This window comes from Arachis stenosperma, chromosome 7 (genome assembly GCF_014773155.1).
Source record: "Arachis stenosperma cultivar V10309 chromosome 7, arast.V10309.gnm1.PFL2, whole genome shotgun sequence".
Taxonomy (NCBI): Eukaryota; Viridiplantae; Streptophyta; class Magnoliopsida; order Fabales; family Fabaceae; genus Arachis; species Arachis stenosperma.
In genome coordinates, this window is record NC_080383.1 from 73,306,799 (window position 1) to 73,333,764 (window position 26,966).

Sequence of the window (26,966 nt, forward strand, 5' to 3'; positions counted from 1 at the left end):
TTCTTGCTCTTTAAGTTTCTGCACTTTTACTCTTCTGTTATTTATTTTACTGCATTTCTCCCTTCCCCCTTTACATTTACTGTCATTTAATTTCTGTTAAACACAAAACACTCAACCAAAACTTGATTCGCTTGACTAAATCACCCACTAAACTAAAATTGCTCAATCCTTCAATCCCTGTGGGATCGACCTCACTCATGTGAGTTATTATTACTTGATGCGACCCGGTACACTTGCCGGTGAGTTTTGTGTTGGATCGCTTTCCACACATCAAGTTTTTGGCGCCGTTGCCGGGGATTGAAATAGATTGACAATGATTAAGTGAAGTGGAGGTCTAGATTAAGCACTTTTTCTTTTCTGTTATTCTAACTCCTAATAATACACTAACTGTTTGAATTTTTGCTTAAACTAACCAAAACCTCATTCTAGCAGTAGATTGAAGTTTTGTTAACTCTCTGGGTTTGTGTGTTTGTTGCTGTGTGTTTGTATGTCAGGTATAGGGAGATCCTCTCCTATCATTTCTGAAATTGATCCAAGGACTCTTCGGAGAATAAGAAGAGCAGAAAGAGGGAAGAATATTGTTGGAGAAGAAGAAGAATCTGAGGAGGAATTCCAAGATATGGAAGGAGATACCAGTCAGCCAGGAGGAGGAGCCAACAATGACCAACAGAGAAGAGTCTTGGCTTCATACACATTTACTAATGCCAAACATTGTGGGAGTAGCATTCTTCCTCCCAATGTCAATGCCAACAACTTTGAACTCAAGCCACAACTCATAACTCTGGTGCAAAACAATTGTTCTTTCGGAGGAGGACCTTTGGAGGATCCAAACCAACATTTGTCCACCTTTTTGAGAATCTGTGATACAGTGAAGACAAATGGTGTACCTCCTGATAGCTATAAGTTGCTTCTCTTCCCATTCTCTCTTAGAGATAAAGCAACTCAATGGCTAGAGACCTTTCCAAAAGAAAGCATCAACACTTGGGATGACTTGGTGAGCAAGTTCCTTGCCAAATTCTATCCACCTCAAAGAGTCCTAAGGTTGAAGACAGAGGTTCAAACCTTCACTCAATTGGAGGCCGAGAGCTTATATGAAGCATGGGAGAGATACAAGGCTCTATTGAGGAAGTGTCCACCAGAGATGTTCACTGAGTGGGACAAGCTACAAAACTTCTATGAAGGCCTCACTCTTAAAGCTCAAGAAGCTCTTGATCACTCTGCCGGAGGCTCTCTACAACTCATGAAAACCACAGAGGAAGCTCGAAACCTCATTGATATGGTGGCCAACAACCAATATTTCTTTGCTCATCAAAGACAACGCCAACCATCACAGAGAAGAGGAGTCATGGAGTTGGAAGGAGTTGATTCAATCTTAGCTCAAAACAAGATGATGCAGCAGCAAATCCAACAACAATTTGAGCAAATGGCTAAGAGGATTGATGGCTTGCAAGTGGCAGCAGTGAGCACCACAAGCCAACCTCCAAACACTTGGGTACAAAATGAAGAAACTCAAGAGGAGCAACAACAAGAGCAGGTTCAATACTTGCACAACCAGAATCAGGGAACAAATGAAGTTTATGGAGAGACTTACAATCCATCTTGGAAGAATCATCCAAACCTCAGATGGGGAGACAATCACAATCAAAACCAACAACCATGGCAAAGAAACACAGGCCAAAACAATTGGAAAAACACAAACCACAACCCCCAGCCAACCACTAACCAAAATTCATACAGAAAACCACAAAACAACTACCCAAATTCTAACCAATACCCACCCAATAACCACCCAACTAACCAAAACACTTATCCTCACCCATCAACACCCCAAAATCAACCCACCTCACAAGATTCACAGAGAATCACCAATCTAGAAGTACTCCTGGAGAAACTAATGAAGAGCCAAGAATTGACAAACAAAAATCAAGAAGCTACCATGAAGAACTTAGAGAGGCAAATTGGCCAAATCTCTAAGAAGATCTCTGTTGAGAAACCATCAAGTTCACTACCTAGTGATACCATTCCCAACCCAAAGGAAGAATGCAAGGTGGTGCAACTGAGAAGTGGAAGGGTGTTAACAGATGGCAACCAAGGAGCAACAAAGAAGCCTCTGGAAGATATCACTGAGCCAACAAAGAAGGATGAAGCCATTAACAAGGATAAGATAAGCAAGAATGCTCCAGAAAAACTCACAGAAGAAGATAACAAGCCACAGAATCTGAAGAAAAGAAAGAAGATCATGGAGGAACCCATTCCAGAACAGCATCAAGTGGTGAAGAGCTCAACACCACCACTACCTTACCCACAAAGATTTCACAAGGAAAGAAAGGATCAGCACTTCCACAAATTTCTTGAGACTTTCAAGAAATTGGAGATCAACATACCCTTAGCAGAAGCTTTGGAACAAATGCCCCTGTATGCTAAGTTTCTAAAGGAGCTCATCAACAAGAAAAGAAGTTGGAATGAGAAGGAAACCGTGATGCTTAGCGAAGAGTGTAGTGCACTCATCAAAAAGGGACTTCCTCCCAAGCTTGAAGATCCTGGAGGATTCTTCCTACCATGCACTATTGGGAACCTGTTTATCAACAAGGGGATGTGCGATCTAGGAGCAAGCATAAATCTAATCCCATATTCTCTAGTGAAAAAGCTTGGCATAAAGGAGGTGAAACCAACAGAGATGACTTTGGAATTGGTGGATCAATCAATAGTCCATCCTAAGGGGTTGATTGAGAACCTTTTAGTTAAGGTTGACAAATTCATTTATCCGGCAGATTTTGTGATTCTGGATTCTTTAGAAAATGGAAATGACTCCATAATACTTGGTCGACCATTTTTGGCCACTGCTAGAGCCATTGTGGACATTGGGCAAGGAGAGTTAACTCTGAGGATGCATGAGGAGAGCATCATCCTGAAAGTCTTTCCAGAGGAACAAAAAGATGAAGAAACAGGCAAAATGAGTGATGATCCCCTTCCAAAGCAATCAACTGAAAAGGAATTGGAACAAAAAAACAAACAGATGCAAGAAGAAAAGGGGATTCACAAGGAAGCAGGGGTGATCAGCAGAAAGGAAGGCATCACAACTCAAGTAACTGCCAAGAAGGGAAGATCAACAAGCAAGAAAAAGGTGAAGAATAAGAAAAAGGCTCACAAAGGGTGGAAGAACAAGAAAATCCCAACTGAAGGATTTTCTAAGGGTGATAAGGTGCAATTAAAATACCAACAGCAGGGAGCAGAAGATTATTACACTGTCAACCAAATTCTTTCTTTTGAACATGTGGAGATTGAACATCAAGGCACTCAGAGAAAGCTGACAGTGAGAGGTGACAAGTTGAGACACCACCAATATCAACCACCCTGAAGGGAGGTCAATGTCAAGCTAATGACAATAAAAGAGCGCTTCATGGGAGGCAACCCATGATTTAAAATTTCTGCCTTCTCTTTAATAAGCTATGATTTCCTGAGTATGATTCTGAACCTTCATATTTGATAAATGCACATTTTATAGCATAAGTCAGAGTTCTAAGTTTGGTGTCCTTTAAGGTATACTAAATTTTAGCTTTTCAAAAAGAAAGGGAGCCATACTTTGTATAACATATGCATAATTCATTTGAATAAAGCATATGACCAAACACTAAGTTTGGTGTCTGCAAGTGCAACAAAATTCAGAATATCATTTACCATTTATGGAATCAAAAGCATACAAACAGGATCATACGAAACAATTATTTTTAAAAGAAAATGTCAATTGTGAAAAATGGTTGATAGTTGTTCGGCCATTCCCTTAATAAAAGAATAAGTTTGGTGTTCACCAACTTTCAACATCTTCAATTAAGGGACACAATTGACCATAAAAATATTTTTTTATAATACACAAAACAAAACAATTCTTTCTCTTTAATACAAATTAATTGCCAACAACCTTATTAATGATCTAAGACTAGCTGCTTTGATTCATGCAGGAGAAAAAAGATTAAGACAAGCTCAAGGAGGGGCCACGGCTAGGAGGAGCTATGTAAGGGAGGTCACATGTGCCTAGGAGAACGTGCTCATGGGGAACAAAATCTGCATGCATGCAACATTGGACACCGAAGTGCATGCAACCAATGGGAGGAGAATCCTCGTCAAGCCTCAACCATGCATGCAAGCCGTCCATCTCATGCATTCCTTGAAAGAGCAAACCAATCTCAGCCCTTCATGAACACCCACGGTCCCTTCTTCATTCATTCATTGTGGTTTTGTTGAAAAGCTTGGAAACATGGCCTATAAATAGCCGTTGCACCAACACGGCCTACACTTGGCTTTAAACCACTTTCATGTGAAATCAACATATTTCTTCCTTGCCCCACACATCAAAACCGAACCAAAGTTCACCCCAAACACAACACATATTTCTTCTACTCTTATTTCCTCTTTCCTTTCACTTCAACCTTCAATGGCCTCCTCAAGCTCAAAAAGAAGGCCCGGAAAAGAACCTATGGCAACCGAACCCCCATCATTTGATGCAAGAAGGTTTAGATCCCAATTCCATAAAGGGAGATATTATAGGTTCATGGAGGGGAAGAATGTCATCTATGAGAAAGGCCTTGATTTGAGGGAGGGAGAGTACCCCATCATGAAGCAAATTACAAGAGAAAGAAGATGGGAACTCTTGTGTTCTCCTCTGACTGACATCAGTGCAGTAATGATTAGGGAGTTCTATGCAAATGCTGCCAAGGAAAACAAAAATAGTGCTCCCTACACAAGCTATGTCAGAGGGGTTGAAGTGAGTTTTAGCCCTGCTGCTATCACAAGAGCTCTCAAATTGAGAACCATCACATATCCAGAGCTTAGCTATGAGGCTAGATTGCAACGGGAAAACAATCCTGATGAGATCCTGCAAGGAATATGCATAGAAAATACAGATTGGGAAAGAGATTCAAAGGGGGTTCCCAGTCACATAAGAAGAATCAATCTTACTCCTGTGGCTAAAGGATGGTTTGAAATAGTGAGGAGATCTATTCTTCCTACTGGAAATGCCTCTTGGGTCACAATCAAACGAGCTCTCATGACACACTGCATCTTGCATGGGGGTGAGATCAATGTTGCACAACTCATAGCCGACAGCATTCAAGAAATGGCAGATAGCACAAGCAAGTCAAAAAGCCTTGGACATCCAAGCACCATCCAAAGGCTGTGTAACAGAGCTAATGTCATTTTTGAAGATGAGGACACAACAAAAGTGAAGGTAGGAAAATGGATTACCAAGAAGAGCATGGAAGGAATTAATGAAGAAGAAGATCAAGAAGGGGTAGTAGCTCCTAGACAAAGGAGATCACAAAGAGAGGAAGGACGAAATCAGGCTTATGAAGCCATAGATATGAGCCAATTGCAAAGATCAATTGAAGAGTTAACTCAGCAACTCATGCAGGCTCAACAAGGTCAGAATCAACTCATGCAGATCCAACAAGGCCGAAATCAAGAAGGCCAAGTGCAATATCTAGAGCCCCATCCTGAATTTATGGAGCAATTCTTGAAAGAAAAGGAAGAACGAGAAGCTTGGCAGCATCAAATGGAAGAGAAACAAGAGAAATGGCAGCAACAAATGTTGACTCAGCAGCAAGAATTTCAAGCACAGATCCTTGAAGGGCAAAAAGAACAATACAAAGAATTCAAGGAATCATATGATAAGCTGTATTTCAGTCAAGCTAAAGCGTCGGAATATAGTCACAACCTGTATCAATGGAAGAATGTTCATCATACCATAGGTGAAGTTAGACACGTACAAAGAATGGAATATGATGAAAACATGCAAGCAAGGTTGGAGTACTTGACCCACAATTTGCCAACACTCAATCCTGAGATCAAGCCATTTGATCAATGCCCTGAATTCTTAGCCAAACAACAAGCAAAATCTCGTCAATACACTGAGTCAACCTTTAGCACATCGGAAACTTATGGGCTCAAAGGACTCTTAGATTCTGTTTGGGGTAGAAGGTGTCCTAGTGAAGAGATCCGAGACTACTCCAAGACAGGGAAGAGAAAGAAGAAGAAGGGAGAATCAAGCAGCAGCCATGACCATTAGAAGGTGGCAAAGTTCTTTCATACTTCCTCTTTCATTTCTTTAATAAGGAGATGCATGTCTGAAACATGATATGCCTTCACCATTTATTTTCTTTATGCATTTCCTGTTCATTGCTTTTCATTTTAGTTAGTTAATAATTAGCTAGAAAAATGATGAGTCTGCATAATGCTTGTATCCATCACTTAGCTTTAAATATTGTCTTGTTTCCCATATGCTTGAATAAAAGAGTTTGGTTTGAATTGAAAAGAGAAAAAAATCCAATGTTGCATGAGTATGAATGGAAGATTAGTGGTGGCACATGTGTTTGATTAAATGCATAACTCATGGAATAAGTGTTGCATAATATCATTCTCATTCAATTGAAAGTTAGCTTGCTGTTACAAAGACTTTATCAATAATGAAGCACCCTTGGTAACAAAAACAGAAAGAAGAAGGAAAGAAAAAGCCAAAATGGCAAGAAAAACAAAGAATAAAGGTTGGACACCAATGGTTTGGACCCTAGGACAAATGCCTGTGGTGTTCTTGTACTGAGATCTGCTTGGATGAGTAAATTCTAAGGGGTATTTTGAAACCCGGTCACTTAGATCAACTGATTTGGGATGGCCAATTGAAAATCCACAATAAAGAGCAACTTAGATACAAAGCACTTAGTGATCCAAAGAGATGCTGGGCATCAATGATCCTAGGAAGAATTAGTGAGCTAAGTGTCTGTGGTGGAAAGATGTTGAGCAAAATAAAAGAAAATGAAGCCAAAGGCTAAGCTGCAACATTTAACACCAAACCTCTAAAAAAATAAAAAGCTTGTTAAAGCATCATAAGCCAAAAAGAAGTTAGCAAGGGAGTGATAAAAAGGAGAGTCTTATAACAGCAAGTTTAGCAAACCTTGGATGCAAAATGTGTATTATGCAGCAGCAACAATAAGTGAGTATCATTGTCTTCATAAATGCCCCATAATTTGAAGTTCTGCTATCTGCATAATAAGGATTTGTGTTCTTTTCTTATTCATATCATTTACTCTTAGTTTTGATGCTTGCTTGGGGACAAGCAAGGTTTAAGTTTGGTGTTGTGATGACAAGTCATCATATACCCATTTTTCAAGCTAATTTCACTTGTTTTGTTAGTTTTTATACACTTTCTTGCATCCTAAGTAAGTGATTTGGAATGAAAATGCATAAGTTCTTTAAATCAAGCAACCACCATGAAATTAATGTTAATCCATGAGGTTTAAGCTAATTTTAATTGAATTTTAATTGATTTATAAGCCTCTTGAATTTAGTGATACTTTGAGTGGTTGTTTTGGTTTATTGTAGGTGAAGAAAAGAAAAAAAAAAGAGAAAAAAACGTGGCCTAAAGAAAGCGTGACCCAAGGAGAAGGAAGCGTGGTTAAAGGAATGAAAAGTGTGCCGCATGCAATGGGGGAGGCAAGCATTGCCCTCCACAAGGGCACACTGCCCTCTAGGAGGGCAACATAAGGAAACAAACTTGAGAAGCAATTCTGCCCTGCCCTCCTCAAGGGTAATATCGGGCTCACAAGGGCAGAATCATGATGTATATTGAGGATTGGAAGCAAAATTTTCGCTAAGTTAAAATCTGGCCGCACACAGCATGACCATGCCTACTTCAAAGGGCTATAACTTGAGCTACAGACGTCTGATTGATGTGCTTCCAGTTGCATTGGAAAGCTGACATTCAGAGCTTTCCAACGATATATAGAAATCCATATTTGGCGTCCAATTGAGGCAGGAACGAAAGGCATCTTTAAGGGCCAAAAACAAGCGAAAATAAACCAAAATGCTTCCACCAAGGCTCGAAGAGGGAGACACACGGAACCTCATTTTTGAAACTCTGCCCTGCCCTTGGCGCGGGCAGGGCAGCATCTTGTGTGTGGCAGCACCATGCGCGCACCAATCTCGATTCTGGCGCACCAAGTTTCGTCCAAGGCAGCATCAGCGCGCGCACTCCCATCCCTGGCGCACCAAACCGTTCCTGCCCTGCCCTTGGCACGGGCAGGGCAGCGTTTTGCGTCCCTGGCGCACCAATTTTCCTTCTGGCGCACCAATTTCCTCCTCTGGCAGCACCAACTTGCACCAAGGCCGCACCAAGCTTGTGCACCATGCATCAATTTTCTGCCCTGCCCTCCACAAGGGCAGGGCAGCCTCCTGGAAGCAATTTTCCTTCATGGGCTGAAATTGAATTAAAAACCCAATTTAATTCATTTCTTCACCAAATCAAAAGCCCATCCAAATTCCAAAATCCAAGAATAGAAAGTGTATAAATAGGAGCTAGTTTTATGTAATTGGGGGCTAGAGACTTTATTTTGTAATCTTCCTTTCCACTTGCATTTTAACTTTGAACTTTGGAATTTCTTAGAGAATTAGGAAGGAGAATTGATCTCTCTTCTTCCTGGTTCTTGCTTGAGCACTCTTCACTTTTCTTGCTTTGGATCTTGGGTGAAGAATTGAAGAACTTCTGTTTCAATCTCACCTTGAGATCTCTTCTTTAATTTTCTGCATAATTGAATTCTAGTTTCGGTTCATTTCTTCTTCTGTGTTTTCTGCAATTTGCTTTCCTTTACTTCTTCTGCAATTGTTCTTGTTGGATCAAGGAAGGATTTGAGATCTAGACTTGTTATCTAGTCTCCTCCAATCCTGAGATCTTCAATCACTTTTAATTTGCTGCAACTTAAGCATTGCTTTTCTGTTCTAAATTCTTCAAGGCATTTTACTCTTCTGTTTGAGATTTACTTCACTGCAATTCAATTTTCTCTTTTATGTTTAATGCAATTTACCTTTGCTGGTTTACTTTCTGTAATCCCACATCCCTGACCCATTTAAGATTCAAGCAATTTACATTTCTTGTCATTTAAGATTTTGCCAATTTACTTTTCTTGCTCTTTAAGTTTCAATGCAATTTACTTTCTGCACTTTATAATTCCTGCAAATTTACTTTCTGTTGGCTACAATTCCACATAATTCACTAAATGTTAGCTTGACTAAACTAATCACCCACTAAAATTGCTTGATCCATCAATCCCTATGGGATCGACCTCACTCTAAGTGAGTTATTACTACTTGATGCGACCCGGTGCACTTGCCGGTTGGATATGTGTGTTGGAAATTCGTTTTTCCACAAAAACACCATCAAGTTTTTGGCGCCGTTGATGTGTGGAAAGCGATCCAACACAAAACTCACCGGCAAGTGTACAGGGTCGCATCAAGTAATAATAACTCACATGAGTGAGGTCGATCCCACAGGGATTGAAGGATTGAGCAATTTTAGTTTAGTGGGTGATTTAGTCAAGCGAATCAAGTTTTGGTTGAGTGTTTTGTGTTTAACAGAAATTAAATGACAGTAAATGTAAAGGGGGAAGGGAGAAATGCAGTAAAATAAAGAACAGAAGAGTAAAAGTGCAGAAACTTAAAGAGCAAGAAAGTAAATGACTGAAACTTAAAGTGCAAGAAACTTAAATTGCAGTAACTTAAATGGCAAGAAAGATAAATTGCTTGAATGTAAAGGGGAATTGAGGAATGGGATTGCAGGATCTAGACAAAGAAGAAGTAAGTTGCAGTAAAGAAGGTAGCAGAAATGGAATTGGATGCAAACAGAAAGTTAAACAATAAGGAAATTAAAGCGCAGTAAAGGTTCACAGAAGAACCAAAAGTGATCTCAGGATCCCAAGGGCTTAGGTAGCAGAGCCTAAAACCCAATTTCCTTCCCAGATCTGAAGTTGCTAAGCAATTGACAGAAAATGAAAGAAGAAGCAATAGATGAACAGAATTGAAAGTGAATTATGCAGCAAACAAATTTAAACAGAGCTAGAATGGGAATTGGGACAGAATTTCCCCAATTTCACACATCCACAACTCAGAAGACAGAAGAGTAGAATTGCCCAAGGAAATTGAGGAAGGAGATCAATCAATTCTCCCTTGATCCTCTGAAGTCTCGGCCAATTCTCTCAAGAACAATTCCAAGAGAGTCAAAGCTCCAAAGGAATGTGAAAGTGAAAATTTTAAAGCCAAGGTAAAAGTAAAAATTCAAAAGTGAGCATAAAAGTAGCTAAGCGTCCTAATTACATCAAACTAACTACTATTTATACACTTTCCATTCTTGGATTTTGGGATTTGGATGGGCTTTTGGATTGGTGAAGAAATGAATTCAAATTAATTTTTAATTTGAATTTTGGCCCAAAAAATCCACTCCCAGGAGGCTGCCCTGCCCTTGTGGAGGGCAGGGCAGAAAATTGATGCTTGGTGCTTGGAGTTGGTGCGGCAATGGTGCGCATGAGGAGAAATTGGTGCGCCAGAGAAAGATATTGGTGCGCCAGAAGCTGCCCTGCCCGCGCCAAGGGCGGGGCAGAAAATGTTGATGCGCGCGAACGTGAAGCGTGCGTGCGCTTGGTGCTGCCAGAATTGAGAAGCGCGCGTGCGCGTGCTGCACGTTGATGCGTGGGACGGCCAGATTTGAGGAGCGCGCGTGCGCGCGAAGCATGTTGACGCGTGGATGCTCCCTGCCCACGCCAAGGGCAGGGCAGGATCGGGTTGGTGCGCCAGGAAAGCAAAGTTGGTGCGCCATGAAACAAATTTGGTGCGCCAGCTTTTGAATGCTGCCCTGCCCGCGCCAAGGGCAGGGCAAGGTTGCCATATTGCACGCCTTGGGTTCGACTCTGGGAGGAAGCAAACACGCTAGTTTTTCTTTGGATTTCTTGGCACGCTAGTGGGTGTTAGAGCTTGGCTTCTTCATGCTCCCTTGTTCGAAACTTGTAGCTTGCATGGGTGTCATTTTCCCTTGAATTTCTTTCCTCATGGAGCCCGATCCTGCTCTCCACAAGGGCAGGGCAGAGTTTGCTTCTCTTGGCTCCAAGGCACCATTTTGTGCTCTGCCCTTGGAGTGGGCAGGGCAAGGTTGCCTTGTCTTGGTTTGGTTACTTGATGCTGCCCTTGTGGAGGGCATTCTGCCCTTGTGGAGGGCAAGATTGCTTCCACTATGAGTTCGGCACACTTCTCCCTTGATTCGGCCACGCTTTTCTTTCCTCGGCTACACTTTTTATGCCACGCTTTTCATTTTCTTTTCTTTTCTTCACCTAAAATAAACCAAAACAACCACTCAAAGCATCACTAAATTCAAGAGGCTTATAAATCAATTAAAATGCAATTAAAATTAGCTTAAACCTCATGATTTATCATTAATTTCATAGTGGTTGCTTGATTTAGAGAAGTTATGCATTTTCACTCCAAATCACTAACTTAGGATGCAAGAAAGTGCATAAATGCTAACAAAATAAGTGAAATTAGCTTGAAAAATGGGTATATGATGACTTGTCATCACAACACCAAACTTAAACCTTGCTTGTCCCCAAGCAAGAAAAGAATCATGCAATAAAGATTGACAATCCAAGGTAAGAAGAATAGCAACTCTATGTTCATGGCAAGCTAGTTTTCTATGCATGCTACAATTACAAAAGAGATGTAAATGATTGATGCTTCTATCTAGCTTATTTTATGAAATCTTTTTCTTATAATTCTTCCTTGAAACAAGCTTTTGATTTTTTTTCTCTCTTTTTTTTCTCCTTTTGGGTGCTTTGCCCCATGAGTTAATAACAAAGCTACGACTTCTAAATGCTTTGTTTTCAAGTATTACCACTTGATACATAAGCACCACAAGCATTTAATTAGAGGACTTCATTAAGCTCATTTTTTCTTTTCTTTTCTTGACTCTCTAATCATTGATGCTCAGAGCCTTGAGCTTTGAGGGAGTGCTTTTGCACTTGAGCCTAGCCTTGACTTCTAAGTGTTTTGTTTTCAAGCATTTGGCTTGATACATAAACACCACAAGCACTTAGCAAATAAATTGCCATTGGTACTCAGAGCCTTCAGCTTTCTCATTCTTTCCCTTTTTCTTTTCTTGCTTTAATTGTATTTGCTTCTTCAAGGTTTTCATGATTTCAAAAGATTTCACAAAATGTACTAGATGAAAAACTTCAATTAAATAAAATCCAATGCAATTGAGCAACAATTAATCATACTAGCTTTCCAATACTTGTATGCACATGCTAAATTCTTCTTTAATTCCTTGTTTGTTTATGATCATGATGCTTTTTTTGCTTTTGAATTCACAAAACTCAAGTTGGTAGTCATAATGTCACAACAACATATTTCAAATCAAATTCAAGCTATGCTTAGTCATACCACACATGTATACAGAGAATATAAAGACAATCATGCAATTTAAAGTGCTAGAAATAAATGAGAGGAAAAAGAACTTTACAACCTTGTAGTCCATCTTCTCTATTGTTGTCATTTTCCTCCCATTCTTCTCCTTCCCATACCAACTCAGAATGCTTGATCATCCTCAAGCAACAATTAGAACAATGGCTATGGGGCTAAAATGGATCATGAATGTCTTACACAAAAGGATGTCAGTAGCATATGTGTTTAGGCAAGCAAGATTAAGAGTAACCATCAAGGCACAGAGAAACAAAAACATTATGATTGCAAACATAGGATGGTGTGCATGATACATTGCATAAAAGAAATAAGTGGCACACCAAACTTAGTGTGACACTCTCACTTGGAATTGATGCAAGTATCTAGTAAACATTGAACCAAATTTTGTTGCATAGCAACACCAAACTTAGAATGCAACCATATGTGAATTTATTTGAACTAAAACTAAACAAAAGAAACTGTTATTTGTTGAATACAATCACCAAGTGAAGAATCTGTCATGAATAAGGATGTTTTGGTGATGTATTAACAAAAACAGTTAATGAAAGAAAACATTAAAAACAAGGAAATAAATGAAACAAAGAGAAAACAAAAATTATCCAACTAAAAAGAAAAATAGCACTGTAAAAGGCAATATGATTATGCAGATAAGTGATGTTGTTGGATTTATTGCATAGTAAATTAAGTGGTACACCAAACTTAGAATCTTAGTGTGACACTTCCATGTAGAATTGATGCAATCATCCAAAAGGGATTGAAAACAATTTGTTGCAAGGCAACACCAAACTTAGAATGTAACCATATGCCCATTTATTGAATTTAAACAAAGTAAAGAACAAAAACAAAGCAGAGAAGAAATTATACCTACGGTTGGGTTACCTCCCAACAAGTGCTCTTTTAGTGTCATTAGCTTGACATGTTGTTCTTCACTTTCTTCCTCTTCTTCCAATTGGTTAAGAGGAATGACTTCAAGGGGGGAGAAGTTTCAGCTTTTGTCCCCTTTCTTGGTTTCCTCTCAGCAAGCTTTCTTTTGAATTTGGCTTGATTGAGCTTGCTTTTAGGGACAGGATTGGTGCTTTTGTTAATTGCCTTCACTTCCTTGAATTTAAGACTTGGTTGCTGTGTGATTATTGGAGTTTTGTATTCATCCAGAGTCTTTTGAATTGGTGGCTCCATGAGCTTTTCCTCTTTGTACTTCTCTGCTTCACTTGAGTTTGGAATGACTTCCTCACTTTCTTGCTCCTCCACTTCCTCCCTTGCACCCAACATTTGACTTAATAGTTCTTTTATGGAGGAGGTTTGTTGTTCTTCCCAAGATTTCTTCATCTCCTCTTCATATTTTTCGATCACAGATTCAAGGAAAGTTTGTGAGGGTTGTGAATGTTCATGTTCCCTTTTCATCTCAAGTGCAGTTTCATTTCCAACCACCTCTTCCTTCTTTGCAATTTCACTTGATATAGTAGCCTCCTCATCTTGCTCTTCCTCTATTGAAATTTCAATTGATATAGGAACCTCTTCTTCCTCTTCTTCACTCACAGATTGTTCCTCATCCTTAACACTTGGTGATCCTGAATGCCCTTCTGTTTTCTTGAGGAGGAATTCTTGTTCTGTCCAGCGTTGTTTTTGTTCTTCCAAAATTTGTTCTAGTCTTTCCAATAATTCTCTGGACTTTTGAAGGGGATCCTCAGCCACTAGCTCAAAGGATAAAGGTTGAGAGTAATTTTTTGGTTGGTGAGATGAGTTGTATGGATCTTGGAGGGAATTTTGTGTTGAGGCATAATCAAATGATGAAGAATTTTGAAATGAGAAACTGGGAAGTAAGGGTGGATAATTTTTCATGTGATTTGACTGCTCAGAATTTGCAGTTTCTTGGTGATACTCCCATCCACCATGAGGATAATGATATGAATCATTTTGTGGTGGTGGTTGGTAACCCTCATAATTCTCTTGCTCATCTTGGGGTTCTGAAGCAAATCTCCATGGATTGGAGTGCTCAGAATTTGTATCTTCTTGGTGATATTCCCAACCATCATTAGAATAATGACTTGAATCATATTGTGATGGTGGGCAATATCCCATGAAGTTTGTTTGATTAAAAGATGAGGTGAACTCCATTTGAATTTTGTAGAACACAACACCAATGAAAATCGAAATTACTCATATCAGATATGAGTTTTGCTTAGTGAGGCAAAAACACAAACACCTTGGTTTCAACTTTAAAACAGAGAACCAAAAAAAGAAAATGCTTGATCTAGACTTCTCACCCACTTAATCATTGTTGATCTAATCAATCCCCGGCAACGGCGCCAAAAACTTGATGTGTGGAAAACGATCCAACACAAAACTCACCGGCAAGTGTACCGGGTCGCATCAAGTAATAATAACTCACATGAGTGAGGTCGATCCCTGAAGGATTGAGCAATTTTAGTTTAGTGGGTGATTTAGTCAAGCGAATCAAGTTTTGGTTGAGTGTTTTGTGTTTAACAGAAATTAAATGACAGTAAATGTAAAGGGGGAAGGGAGAAATGCAGTAAAATAAAGAACAGAAGAGTAAAAGTGCAGAAACTTAAAGAGCAAGAAAGTAAATGACTGAAACTTAAAGTGCAAGAAACTTAAATTGCAGTAACTTAAATGGCAAGAAAGATAAATTGCTTGAATGTAAAGGGGAATTGAGGAATGGGATTGCAGGATCTAGACAAAGAAGAAGTAAGTTGCAGTAAAGAAGGTAGCAGAAATGGAATTGGATGCAAACAGAAAGTTAAACAATAAGGAAATTAAAGCGCAGTAAAGGTTCACAGAAGAACCAAAAGTGATCTCAGGATCCCAAGGGCTTAGGTAGCAGAGCCTAAAACCCAATTTCCTTCCCAGATCTGAAGTTGCTAAGCAATTGACAGAAAATGAAAGAAGAAGCAATAGATGAACAGAATTGAAAGTGAATTATGCAGCAAACAAATTTAAACAGAGCTAGAATGGGAATTGGGACAGAATTTCCCCAATTTCACACATCCACAACTCAGAAGACAGAAGAGTAGAATTGCCCAAGGGAATTGAGGAAGGAGATCAATTAATTCTCCCTTGATCCTCTGAAGTCTCGGCCAATTCTCTCAAGAACAATTCCAAGAGAGTCAAAGCTCCAAAGGAATGTGAAAGTGAAAATTTTAAAGCCAAGGTAAAAGTAAAAATTCAAAAGTGAGCATAAAAGTAGCTAAGCGTCCTAATTACATCAAACTAACTACTATTTATACACTTTCCATTCTTGGATTTTGGGATTTGGATGGGCTTTTGGATTGGTGAAGAAATGAATTCAAATTAATTTTTAATTTGAATTTTGGCCCAAAAAATCCACTCCCAGGAGGCTGCCCTGCCCTTGTGGAGGGCAGGGCAGAAAATTGATGCTTGGTGCTTGGAGTTGGTGCGGCAATGGTGCGCATGAGGAGAAATTGGTGCGCCAGAGAAAGATATTGGTGCGCCAGAAGCTGCCCTGCCCGCGCCAAGGGCGGGGCAGAAAATGTTGATGCGCGCGAACGTGAAGCGTGCGTGCGCTTGGTGCTGCCAGAATTGAGAAGCGCGCGTGCGCGTGCTGCACGTTGATGCGTGGGACGGCCAGATTTGAGGAGCGCGCGTGCGCGCGAAGCATGTTGACGCGTGGATGCTCCCTGCCCACGCCAAGGGCAGGGCAGGATCGGGTTGGTGCGCCAGGAAAGCAAAGTTGGTGCGCCATGAAACAAATTTGGTGCGCCAGCTTTTGAATGCTGCCCTGCCCGCGCCAAGGGCAGGGCAAGGTTGCCATATTGCATGCCTCGGGTTCGACTCTGGGAGGAAGCAAACACGCTAGTTTTTCTTTGGATTTCTTGGCACGCTAGTGGGTGTTAGAGCTTGGCTTCTTCATGCTCCCTTGTTCGAAACTTGTAGCTTGCATGGGTGTCATTTTCCCTTGAATTTCTTTCCTCATGGAGCCCGATCCTGCTCTCCACAAGGGCAGGGCAGAGTTTGCTTCTCTTGGCTCCAAGGCACCATTTTGTGCTCTGCCCTTGGAGTGGGCAGGGCAAGGTTGCCTTGTCTTGGTTTGGTTACTTGATGCTGCCCTTGTGGAGGGCATTCTGCCCTTGTGGAGGGCAAGATTGCTTCCACTATGAGTTCGGCACACTTCTCCCTTGATTCGGCCACGCTTTTCTTTCCTCGGCTACACTTTTTATGCCACGCTTTTCATTTTCTTTTCTTTTCTTCACCTAAAATAAACCAAAACAACCACTCAAAGCATCACTAAATTCAAGAGGCTTATAAATCAATTAAAATGCAATTAAAATTAGCTTAAACCTCATGATTTATCATTAATTTCATAGTGGTTGCTTGATTTAGAGAAGTTATGCATTTTCACTCCAAATCACTAACTTAGGATGCAAGAAAGTGCATAAATGCTAACAAAACAAGTGAAATTAGCTTGAAAAATGGGTATATGATGACTTGTCATCAAGCCCTCCTCCCCTTAATCAAATGTGAAGCACGCTGAATTGGGAAGAGAAACGGGGAAGAACACCAAACCCTCGCACCAAAAATTCAATTACGTAACTTTCAATCCGTAGCTTCGATTGATGAGCTGTCAGTAGCCACATGTTTGTCTCAGAATTCTCTAAAAGACCCACCAGAAATTTTGATAAGAACTATGCAATTTCTCACCCAGTCTTTCTCCCATAAAATTCAAAAATTTTAGGTTCTTGGGTTTTGAGATTTTGTGATTTAATGATGTTAGATGTGCTCTAGTGGTGAAAAATTACTGGGTTTGGCTTTCATTATCCGTGAGAACGGTAAGGAACCTTTGAACCTTTGTGAATTATTGATATTGGTAAACCCTGTGTTGATTATAGTGAAATTGAATGGTGTTAGATTAAAATGTATGATTTGGAATTAAATTGGTAGTGGTGGAATGCTTGACTTGAACCTCGGAAGCTGGATTTTCACTTGGTGAGGAGTTGGAGGCTTGGAATTTTTGATAGAGGCATTTTAAGGTGCTCCGAGCTTATAGAGGAATCGGTTAAGGTATGGTTTTGGTTTTTCGTAGATAATATTTAATGTAACATGAAAACATAAGCTAGTTGACCGTAGGATAAGTTGAACTATGTAACAAATTGAGGATTAGTAATCTTGGTGAAAATGTTGAGTTTGCCTATGAGAATGTGTTGCTTGTTGATTGATTATGAGGAATTGATAATGATTGTGAGTTATGATAATGATATCTTGATAAATTATGAATAATGTTGTTTTGATTCTCAATTATTTAGGTGGAAATTGATGAAGTTGGATATTGGTGTGTTGTGGAAGGGATGGAGAGGATATGGATATGGTTTGAGCATAATTGATGTTGTTTGGGGTGTGAAACTTTGATTTGAAATTGAGAATTTGGTAACATAGAGGTAAGGTGCTTTTTGGTAAAAACTTAATTTTTAACGAACTTCAGTGGACCATAAATGGAGCCTAGGATTTTGGATTTAAATGAAATTGGTTTCAAAATGAATAGAATTTCAAGAGCTTTAAAATGGTTTAAAGTTTACGAAAATTAGAGTTTTATAGAGAAAGTTATGGACACCGAAAGTTAGGAGCAGAAAACTGAATTTTTCTAAGTTGCAGGATTTCTGGTGTGCTTTCATACACACGCTATCGTGCGCACGCACGAACCAGAGCCTGTTGTGGAGCACATGCATACACACGAGGGGGTGTGCGTACGCACACCCTGAGGATTTGCAAGTTGTGCATACACACACTATGATGTGTACGCACGGGCTGGGAAGTTCTTCTGGTGCGTGCGTATGCACAAGCCCTATTTTTTGCACCAAACTCTGTTTTTTCCTGTTTGACCTTTTTGGCAAGCCTGTAAACCTCTGAAACCACTGTTTCGATAAAAATTCACTATTTTGAATTATCAACCATTCCTCTGATTTTTTAAACCTTTTTAATACTCGTTAAGGGTCCGATAGCAAGGTTTTAAGCATTGGAATATGTCAAATAAGTTAAGGAGATATTGAGGAAGAATGGCTGAGAGAATCAATAAGAATTGAGATAATAGTAACGCTTAAGGAGAGAGGGATTGATAAAGATGGTGATGATGATAATGAATTATGATTGTATGATGTATGCAAAACTATGATGAATGATTCTAATGAAAATGATGAGGTATGATTGGTGACTGTGAATTTAAAGTTTATTGATTGCCTGACAAGGATAGTGACATAGTCTCGCTTGCTTAGTGCATTGTCGTAGGGATGATTATTTTATCCTATCTGCGATGAGGTCGGAGGTTTCTTCCCGCTCACGAGGTTAGCAAGTTGAGGATGAAAGATTGCCTCTCTTGTCGTGATGTGGGTATAGGGAAGGTGGAAAGGCACTCCTTCGTGATACCTCCAGGAGAAGGTGAAAAGGCATTTTCCTTCGTTTATTATTCTCCTGGGGATGTGAAACCTACAGACCATATCCGAGTAAGCTATCGGGTGTGTCGGATTCTGGCAGTTTAACCGACATGTGATCTCTTGGCCAGTAGGATAGGCATGCATCATGTGCATTTGTATTATTTTGTTTGACTTTGGAATTTATTTTTGTTTGTCTAACTATTTAACTGTTATTAATTGCTATCTGAGCTATTTGCTATAGTTGCATCCTATTTGTGTTTTTCTTGTCTGTTTTGTATATCTCTACAACTAAGAGATCCCTCGTGTGGTGGAAGTATGACGAGGATTGTTCCATCAATGATTCGGAGGGTTGGAGGAGAGTGAGATTGAAGTGTTAGGTTATATTTAGATTAGAACCTGAGTACCTTAGATAGTTTACCTAATTTCTGGTTCAATTTATAATTCTAAGTTTTAAATCTGATTGTCGGAATTCTAGGATTGCCTCTGGCTTTTTTGGGACCTTATACATTATGTACGTTGGCATATTTACTATACTGAGAACTCCTGGTTCTCTTTCCAAACATATATTGTTGTTTTTCAGATGCAGGTCAAGAGGCACCTCGGTGAGCATCTGAAGTTTCCTCTGCAAGCGAAGCTGATTATTTTGGGATTACTGTATTTTGTTTTATGCACAGAGGAGAATCTATATATATATATATATATATATATATATATATATATATAGATATATATATATATATATATATATATATATAGATTCTCCTCTGTTTATATTTTATGTTTTGTCCCTCCTAGAGCTCGACTTAGAGAAACATGTGTATGTATCATGTCTTTTGGGCTGTTTTTAGGTTATATATATACTCTCTCTCTCTCATATATATATATATATATATATATATATATATATATATATATAACACAATTTATCCTTCTTTTCAATCTTGCATATTTTTTTTAAGCTTAACCGTTCGAATGCGTTGTGATTTCTGTTACGCTTTTGTTTAGCTCCCTTTTTGAAGGCTCTTAGTTATAACTTCTTCTAACTATATTATATAATTATTTTTATTTTTAGATGTTGTAGCACCTCACCACCTTTTATTTACGTCCTAGGCATAAAGCTCTGTGTAGAAGGGTTTTACATTATGCTACTTTTGAATTTATAGTTATGTTATTATTTATGTTATTTTTGAAAAATTTAAACTCCAATTTTTATTTCAAATTGCTTAGTTATGTCATATTATATGACATAGAATTTATCAATGTTTCCTCAACTTGGTTGCTTATATACGTTTCTTCTATGTCTAATAAGGTAAATTTTTTTTTCAGAATGTTAGTACTTATATTTGTGATTACATCATTTAGTTATTCAAGCATGAGATTTATTTGTGATATTGAATGTATCTATTTTCTCTCTTTAATTCGATACTTTAGATTTTTTCTTACATGCGTGATGAAATTGTTAAGGAAGTGGATGGCATGAGTATAGTTGATACCATAGACACAGAGGATGGGCTTCATTATTATGATTGTAGGGAGTTTATTTACCATTTTGAGTATGTGGAGCAGAGAATGAAGAAATGTATCGTGAAGATTTAATTTCAGAGGAAGAGGGACTAAAAGGGAGATGATGTATTTGAAGTTGAATAACTATGTGATGAATATATTTGACAATTGGATATTGATTTTGAAGAGAGTTGGATGATGTAGTTTTGGATTCCTTGGAGGATGATGGTGTGGATGGAGGTGAGAAATATACACCTTATCACCCTAAGTCTTACCTCTAGCCGTAAAGCAAAGGACAAAAAATGTCACGACAGTTTTAAAGCTCATACAATAGTATATATGGAAAGAAATTATAATACTAGAAGTCCGATGAAGGAATATAAGCTCAAAATTGCATTAAGCAGAATTACAAAGCGCGAAGAGTTCACACACGATAACTAAACACGTAGGCAAGATAAGAATAGAACATATAAATATACAACCTTGCATTAAGACCCCAAGATACAAGGTAGCAGCTAATAAATAAACAAAGTAAAACATAAATGTGATATACAAAAGGAACTAGTCACAGCTTGTGGAGTTTATAAAAGTCTTACTTCCTAATGTTTGATTCAATTCTAAGGATTGTTTTCGTTCTTAATCTTATGAACTGGGTGGAACGAGAGTATGACCCTTTTCTACATGAGTTCTTGTGATTCTCGAGAGAGTTATCTCGCTTGAACTACAACTTGAAAAAAATTTCTCTTAAATCGCTAATTGCATGAACTAATTTGTATATGTGACTTATAATCCTGTTAGTCTTGGGTAATTAGGATTTTCGTGGCGCTAAACTAGTTTTTTGAACTTCACCCTCTAATCGGAATTAAGTGACCATGAGAGTGGCGGTTGATGAAGGTTAGAGGAGGCTAAATCATTAAGAGATCAGGGTTTAGATATTTAAAGTTTGCCAATGAATGAATCATTCATTGTTAAAATAGTTGGTAAGATATTTTAATCCGAAAAAATAAACATCTTCGAGACCTTAACTATTTTCTCACACTGCTTTCACACCAAACTATTTATTTTGCCTTCTTTAATTTCTTATTTACTGTCTTATGCGAATTGAATCACCAACCCTTTTCTGATTTGCCTGACTAAGTCCAACCAGACAACCATTGCTTGCTCAGTCTGACAATTCTCGTGAGATCAATCCTCACTCACCTGAGGTATTACTTGGATGACCCAGTGCACTTGCGGATTAAGCTGCATGAAATCCTAATTCGCGCACCAAGTTTTTGGCACCGTTGTCGGGGATTGTTTGTGATTGACAACTACTAGTTGTCTAGTTGCTTAGATTAGGTATTTTTTATTAGTCTTGCTTATTTCCTTTTTCTTTTAATTTTTTATTTTTAAATTTTATTTATTTTTCCTTAATTTTTGAAGTTTGATCTATTTATTTTCCCTTAATTTTTTATTTTAAGTTTGGTGTCCCTTTAGTGTTTTTCCTTTTTATTTTTCAAAAATAGTAGTGTTTTTCCCCTTTTAGTTTTCAAAATTTTCGATCTTTTTTTTGTGTTTTCAAAATTTTCAGTTCATTTGTTTGCTTTATTTTATTTTATTTCTTTTTTTTTACATAGGATACCTCACTAGGAATTCTTTACACTCTAACATAGAGATTTCCCTTTTCTTTATTTTCTGTTTATGTGTGAAAAGAAACAGGAAGGCGTTATGGAAGTGGATGTTGTGGATGCAATTCTTGCTCAGAACAAACTCCTATCTCAATAGATGAATCTTATCTCTCACCAATTGAGTAGCATGCAGAGCTCAATTGCTAAAGCTCATAGTGCTCCTCCAGATGCTCTTTATGACATGAGTGGTGGCTTCCCTCAAGGTAAGCCTTATAACTATGGCCAATTGGCCAGTGTACACCTGAGTAGGTTACTTACATGGGAAATTCCTCCAGAAACTCCTATGACATTCCTTATTCTCACATTTTTAATCAAGGATGGAGTAATTACTCAAGCTTTGGGTGGAGAGAGCAAGTTCAGAGACAGCAACCAAATTATGCCAGCAATTCTCAGGATGGTTTCAATCAGTATCAATTCAACAACCATCCTTCTCAGCCTCCTCAACCTTAGAGTACCCCTGACTTAGCATCCATTGTTGCAGAACTCGCACAAAGCCAACAAAGCTTTATACAGGAAGCCCAAGCCTCTTTTAGAAATCTGGAGATAAGAATAGACCAGATAAAAAAGTGAATACCTAAGAGACCTGTCACTCTTCCCAGTGACACAGTGCCTAATCCAAAAAAAAGAGTGTAAGGCCCTCATCATGGCCAAAGAGGCCAAGCATAAGGAGGTGCATGTTGCTAAGAAACTAACGGAAGAGAATGCTCAAGAAAAGGCTAGAAGCACATTGTTACATGTGCCATTGGTGGCACAGGAGCCTGAAGTACCACAAATTCAGAAGCTTCAAGAGGAGACCAAGGATGAGCAATTTACTTAGTTCTTGAACATTTTTAAAAGGTTACACATCAATATTCCTTTTGCTAAGGCGTTGGAAAAGATGCCTCTCTATATGGCCTTCATGAAATGCCTACTCTCTAAGAAGAAGGCCTTAAAGGGAGATAAAATTGTGGTCTTGACCAAAGAATGCAGCACACTGATTCAGAGGAAGCTACCTAAGAAGATGTCAGATCTTGGAAACTTTCTGATTTCCTGTACCATTGGGGCTATCATTTTTGAGAAAGCACTATGTGATCTTGGTTCAAGTATAAATCTGATGCCTTTGTCTGTGATGAGGAAGTTGGGCATCCAAGAGACACAGGCAATAGGGATAACCTTGCAATTAGCTAACAAGTCTCTGAGACAAGCATATGGACTAATGGAGAACGTACTCGTCAAGGTTGGAAAGCTATTTCTCCCTATAGATTTTGTGATACTTGATATGGGAGAGGATGCAAATGACTCCATCATCCTAGGAGGACCATTCCTAGACACTGGAAGAGCCATAATAGATCTTGAGAGAGGTGAACTGGTACTGAGGATACATGAGGATTACATGGTGTTCATGGATTTTAAACCACTTCCCCTTTTTGACAAAGGAGGTACCTGTATACATAATTCAGAATTTAAGCTTCCTCCCTTGATTGGAACCAATATTATTCCCCCTGACATCAAACCTAAGTTTAGTGTTGGGTGCGCACTAACTACCAAGGAGGGAGTTCCTAAGAAGATGGTGCCTAGAGGTTGGAGAAACAAGAAGATTCCTACTGAGGACTTCTCACCTGGCATGAAGGTGGTGTTCACTAGAAGTCTAGTCATACCACACACCGTGAACAAGATCCTGTCCCTTGAGCATGTTGAGTTGATCCATGATAGCACAGGAAAGAAGTTTACAATGAGAGGTGAAGACCTGAGCCCCTATGACCCTCCTTAGAGGAGCTGACCGTCAAGCTAGTGACAGTAAAGAAGCGCTTGTTGGGAGGCAACCCAACCATAAATATCCTTAATTTTATGTCTATTTTATTTCAGTTTAATTTCAGTTAGATTTTTATTTTATTTTTCATTGATTTTCATAGTTTTCCTAGGTTTAATCTAGTTTGTGATCATGCACAGTGCTTAGAACAGGGATAGGAGGACTCAGAAGGAAGAACAGAACGCTTTGGAGCAAGAAGGTTTTGGCGGTAAATGCCAGGCTGGGCGTTTAGTGCCAGAGAGGAGGCAAGCGGTCCTGGTGTTTAACGCTAAAAGAGCACCAAGGGAGTATGGGCGTTTAACACCCAAAAGGGGGCGTTCTAGCACTACTTTTTGCTCACCCTAGGGCGTTTAACGCCCATTCCTGGCGTTAAACGCCAAAAAAAGTTTTAAATTTTAATTTTTTCCCTTCTATCAGGCGTTAAACACAAAAAAAAAGTTTTAAATTTTAATTTTTTCCCTTCTATCACTCTTATCTCTTTTGTATTAATTTTACTCATCCATGTGCTCTTCATGTCCCTTCTCGTTTTCAATTTTCTTTGCTTAAGGACAAGCAAACTTTTAAGTTTGGCATTGCAGAGCGAGCTCTCAGTTTATATTATCATCAATGGAACCAAAAGGAGGTGAATCATCTTCATAGAAGAGCACAACCTAAGGAGGGAGCAACAACCACTATGACTGAGGTGGTTGAGTTTCATTACACCTTGCCTTATCTTATCTTTTGTTTTTACAGTATTTTTAGCTTATTTCCTATTTTCTGTTCTAGCTTTTGCATGATCTCTAGTAGGATGTCCTTGTTTTCTAGTTTAGTTCTCTATTTTGTTATTTTATATTTATTTTGAAAGATGCCTCATGTATTGCTCACTAAGCTTAAAAAACACAAATTTAAAAGAAAAATAAGTAGTAAAATGCATGAGATTTGAGTTATATATTATGAATTGTTCTGGTTACTTTGATGTGGTGGCTTTATCTCTATTTCTGAATGTATGGGTTAAACAGTGCATATTTGATATTGGAGTTGAGAATTTTGGTGCTTGAAGAACAGGAACTTAGAGAAGTATTATAGATTCTTTGAAATAAGAAGAAGATTGATTCTTGAAGAAAAACAAACAGAAAAAAAGAAAATTAAAATAAAAATAAAAAAAGGTCCAAGGCTTTGAGCATCAATAGTTATGAGGGTCAAGCTCAAAAGAGTGGTTTTTCCTAACCATATGCTTGTGGTGTGAAAGTGTCAAGTAACCCTTGAGATTGAACACTTAAAGTTGTGACAAATTGCTATTACGGAGTATGCCTAAGGCTATGAGCACCACTGTTTGGGAGAAATGGAAAGAAAAATTAGAATTCAAGGAGTTCCACAGTTAAGTACTTGTGGTGTTCTTGTTTTAAGTTAAGCTTGAAGACACAACACTTAGAGTCACGGCTAGGCTCAAGGTGCAAAGCACCAGTGAAAAGAAAGAAAAAGTTGTGTTCAAGAATCAATTAGAGGCTAAAGAAGAGAATCTATAATATCATCCGAGTTCTGGTTCTGAAGGATGCCAATATGTTTGAGCTTCAAAGGATGGTGAAATGCCGAAGCTATTCAGAATTAGAGCATCACTAGCCCCATTCAGTGACTAGGCCTGAGCCTAAATGACAACTCAAAGTCTTAAGCATCTTCTCTTCTTTGTCCTATATTATTTTGGTTACTTGAGGACAAGCAACAATTTAAGTTTGGTGTTGTAGAGCATCTTATACCCTTTTTACTAGCATTTTTTAGTTAGATTTTATTTAGTTTTTCTTGCTTTTAGTGAAAAAAATCCCATTTGGATGCTAATTTCAGGTAAAATTCGGAGCAATTTGGCAGAGTTTGGAGCAAAAAAGAAGAAAGCTGCAGCACCCCGTTTAGCGCCAGCAAGGGATCTCAGCTTGCACGAGTTGCACTCCCCTTAGGGTGTTTAACGTCCAAACTGGCGTTAAACGCCAGTAGTTGCTCAAATTTACACTAATGTGGGCCTCCAAGTGGACTTAGCACTTCTTAGTTTTATTTTATTTTCTTTTTGTAATTTTTAATTACAAACAATATCTTTTAGGTTTAGAATTTATTATTTTATTTTATTTCCTTCTCAAATTAGGTCAATATTTAAGGAATAAGATGCACCCTTTCTAGGGCATCACGCATCATTAGACGGCATACCTTTGGAAGAACTTTGTTTATTCTTTGTAAGTCATGAGCAACTAAATCTCTTGGTTAAGGTTAGGAGTTCTGTTTATTTCCATGGATTAGAACTATTATTCTTCTATTTTAATTAATGTTTTATTCAATTATAAGGATTGTTTTCGTTCTTAATCTTATGAACTGGGTAGAACGAGAGTATGACCCTTTTCTACATGAGTTCTTGTGATTCTCGAGAGAGTTATCTCACTTGAACTATAGCTTAAAAACAAATTCTTCTTAAATCGCCAATTGCATGAACTAATTTGAATATGTGACATATAATCTTGTTAGTCTCGGGTAATTAGGATTTTCATGGTGTTAAACTAGTTTTCTGAACTTCACCCTCTAATCGAAATTAAGTGACCACGAGAGTGGCGGTTGATGAAGGTTAGAGAAGGATAAATCACTAAGAGATTAGGGTTTGGACATTTACATTTTACCATTGAATGAATCATTCATTGTTAAAATAGTTGGTAAGATATTTTAATCCGAAAAAATAAACATCTCTGATACCTTAACTGTTTTCTCACACTGCTTTCACACCAAACTATTTATTTGCCTTCTTTACTTTCTTATTTACTATCTTATGTGAATTGACTCAACAAACCTTTTCTGATTTGCCTGACTAAGTCCAACCAGACAACCATTGCTTGCTCAGTCCAACAATCCTCGTGGGATCGACCCTCACTCACCTGAGATATTACTTGGATGACCTGGTACACTTTCCAGTTAAGCTGTGCAAAATCCTAATTCGTGCACCATGGTGCGAACCACAACCCTTGCGTCTACCCAGGAGGTATGTTCTAATATGCCCATGAGGAACAAAAGAGGGGTCCCTAACCTCCCACCATCTTGTTGGGAGCGATTTTACAATAGCAGGAGGAACAAAAAAGGGGATCCTCACCTTCCACCATCTCCTTGGGCCGCACTTTCAAGAAAGAGTGCTCAGATGAAACATTTATTCCTTTCTTTAACCAGTTTTATAATATTAGAAATACATATATGTTTATGCAACCTATCTCCTCAACACTCTGGTATCTTTTCTTTAATCAGTGAAAAACTCACTAAACCACCCTAGTTAACCTACCCATAGTATTTTGTAATCCTAAGTCACCAGCTGTAAACATT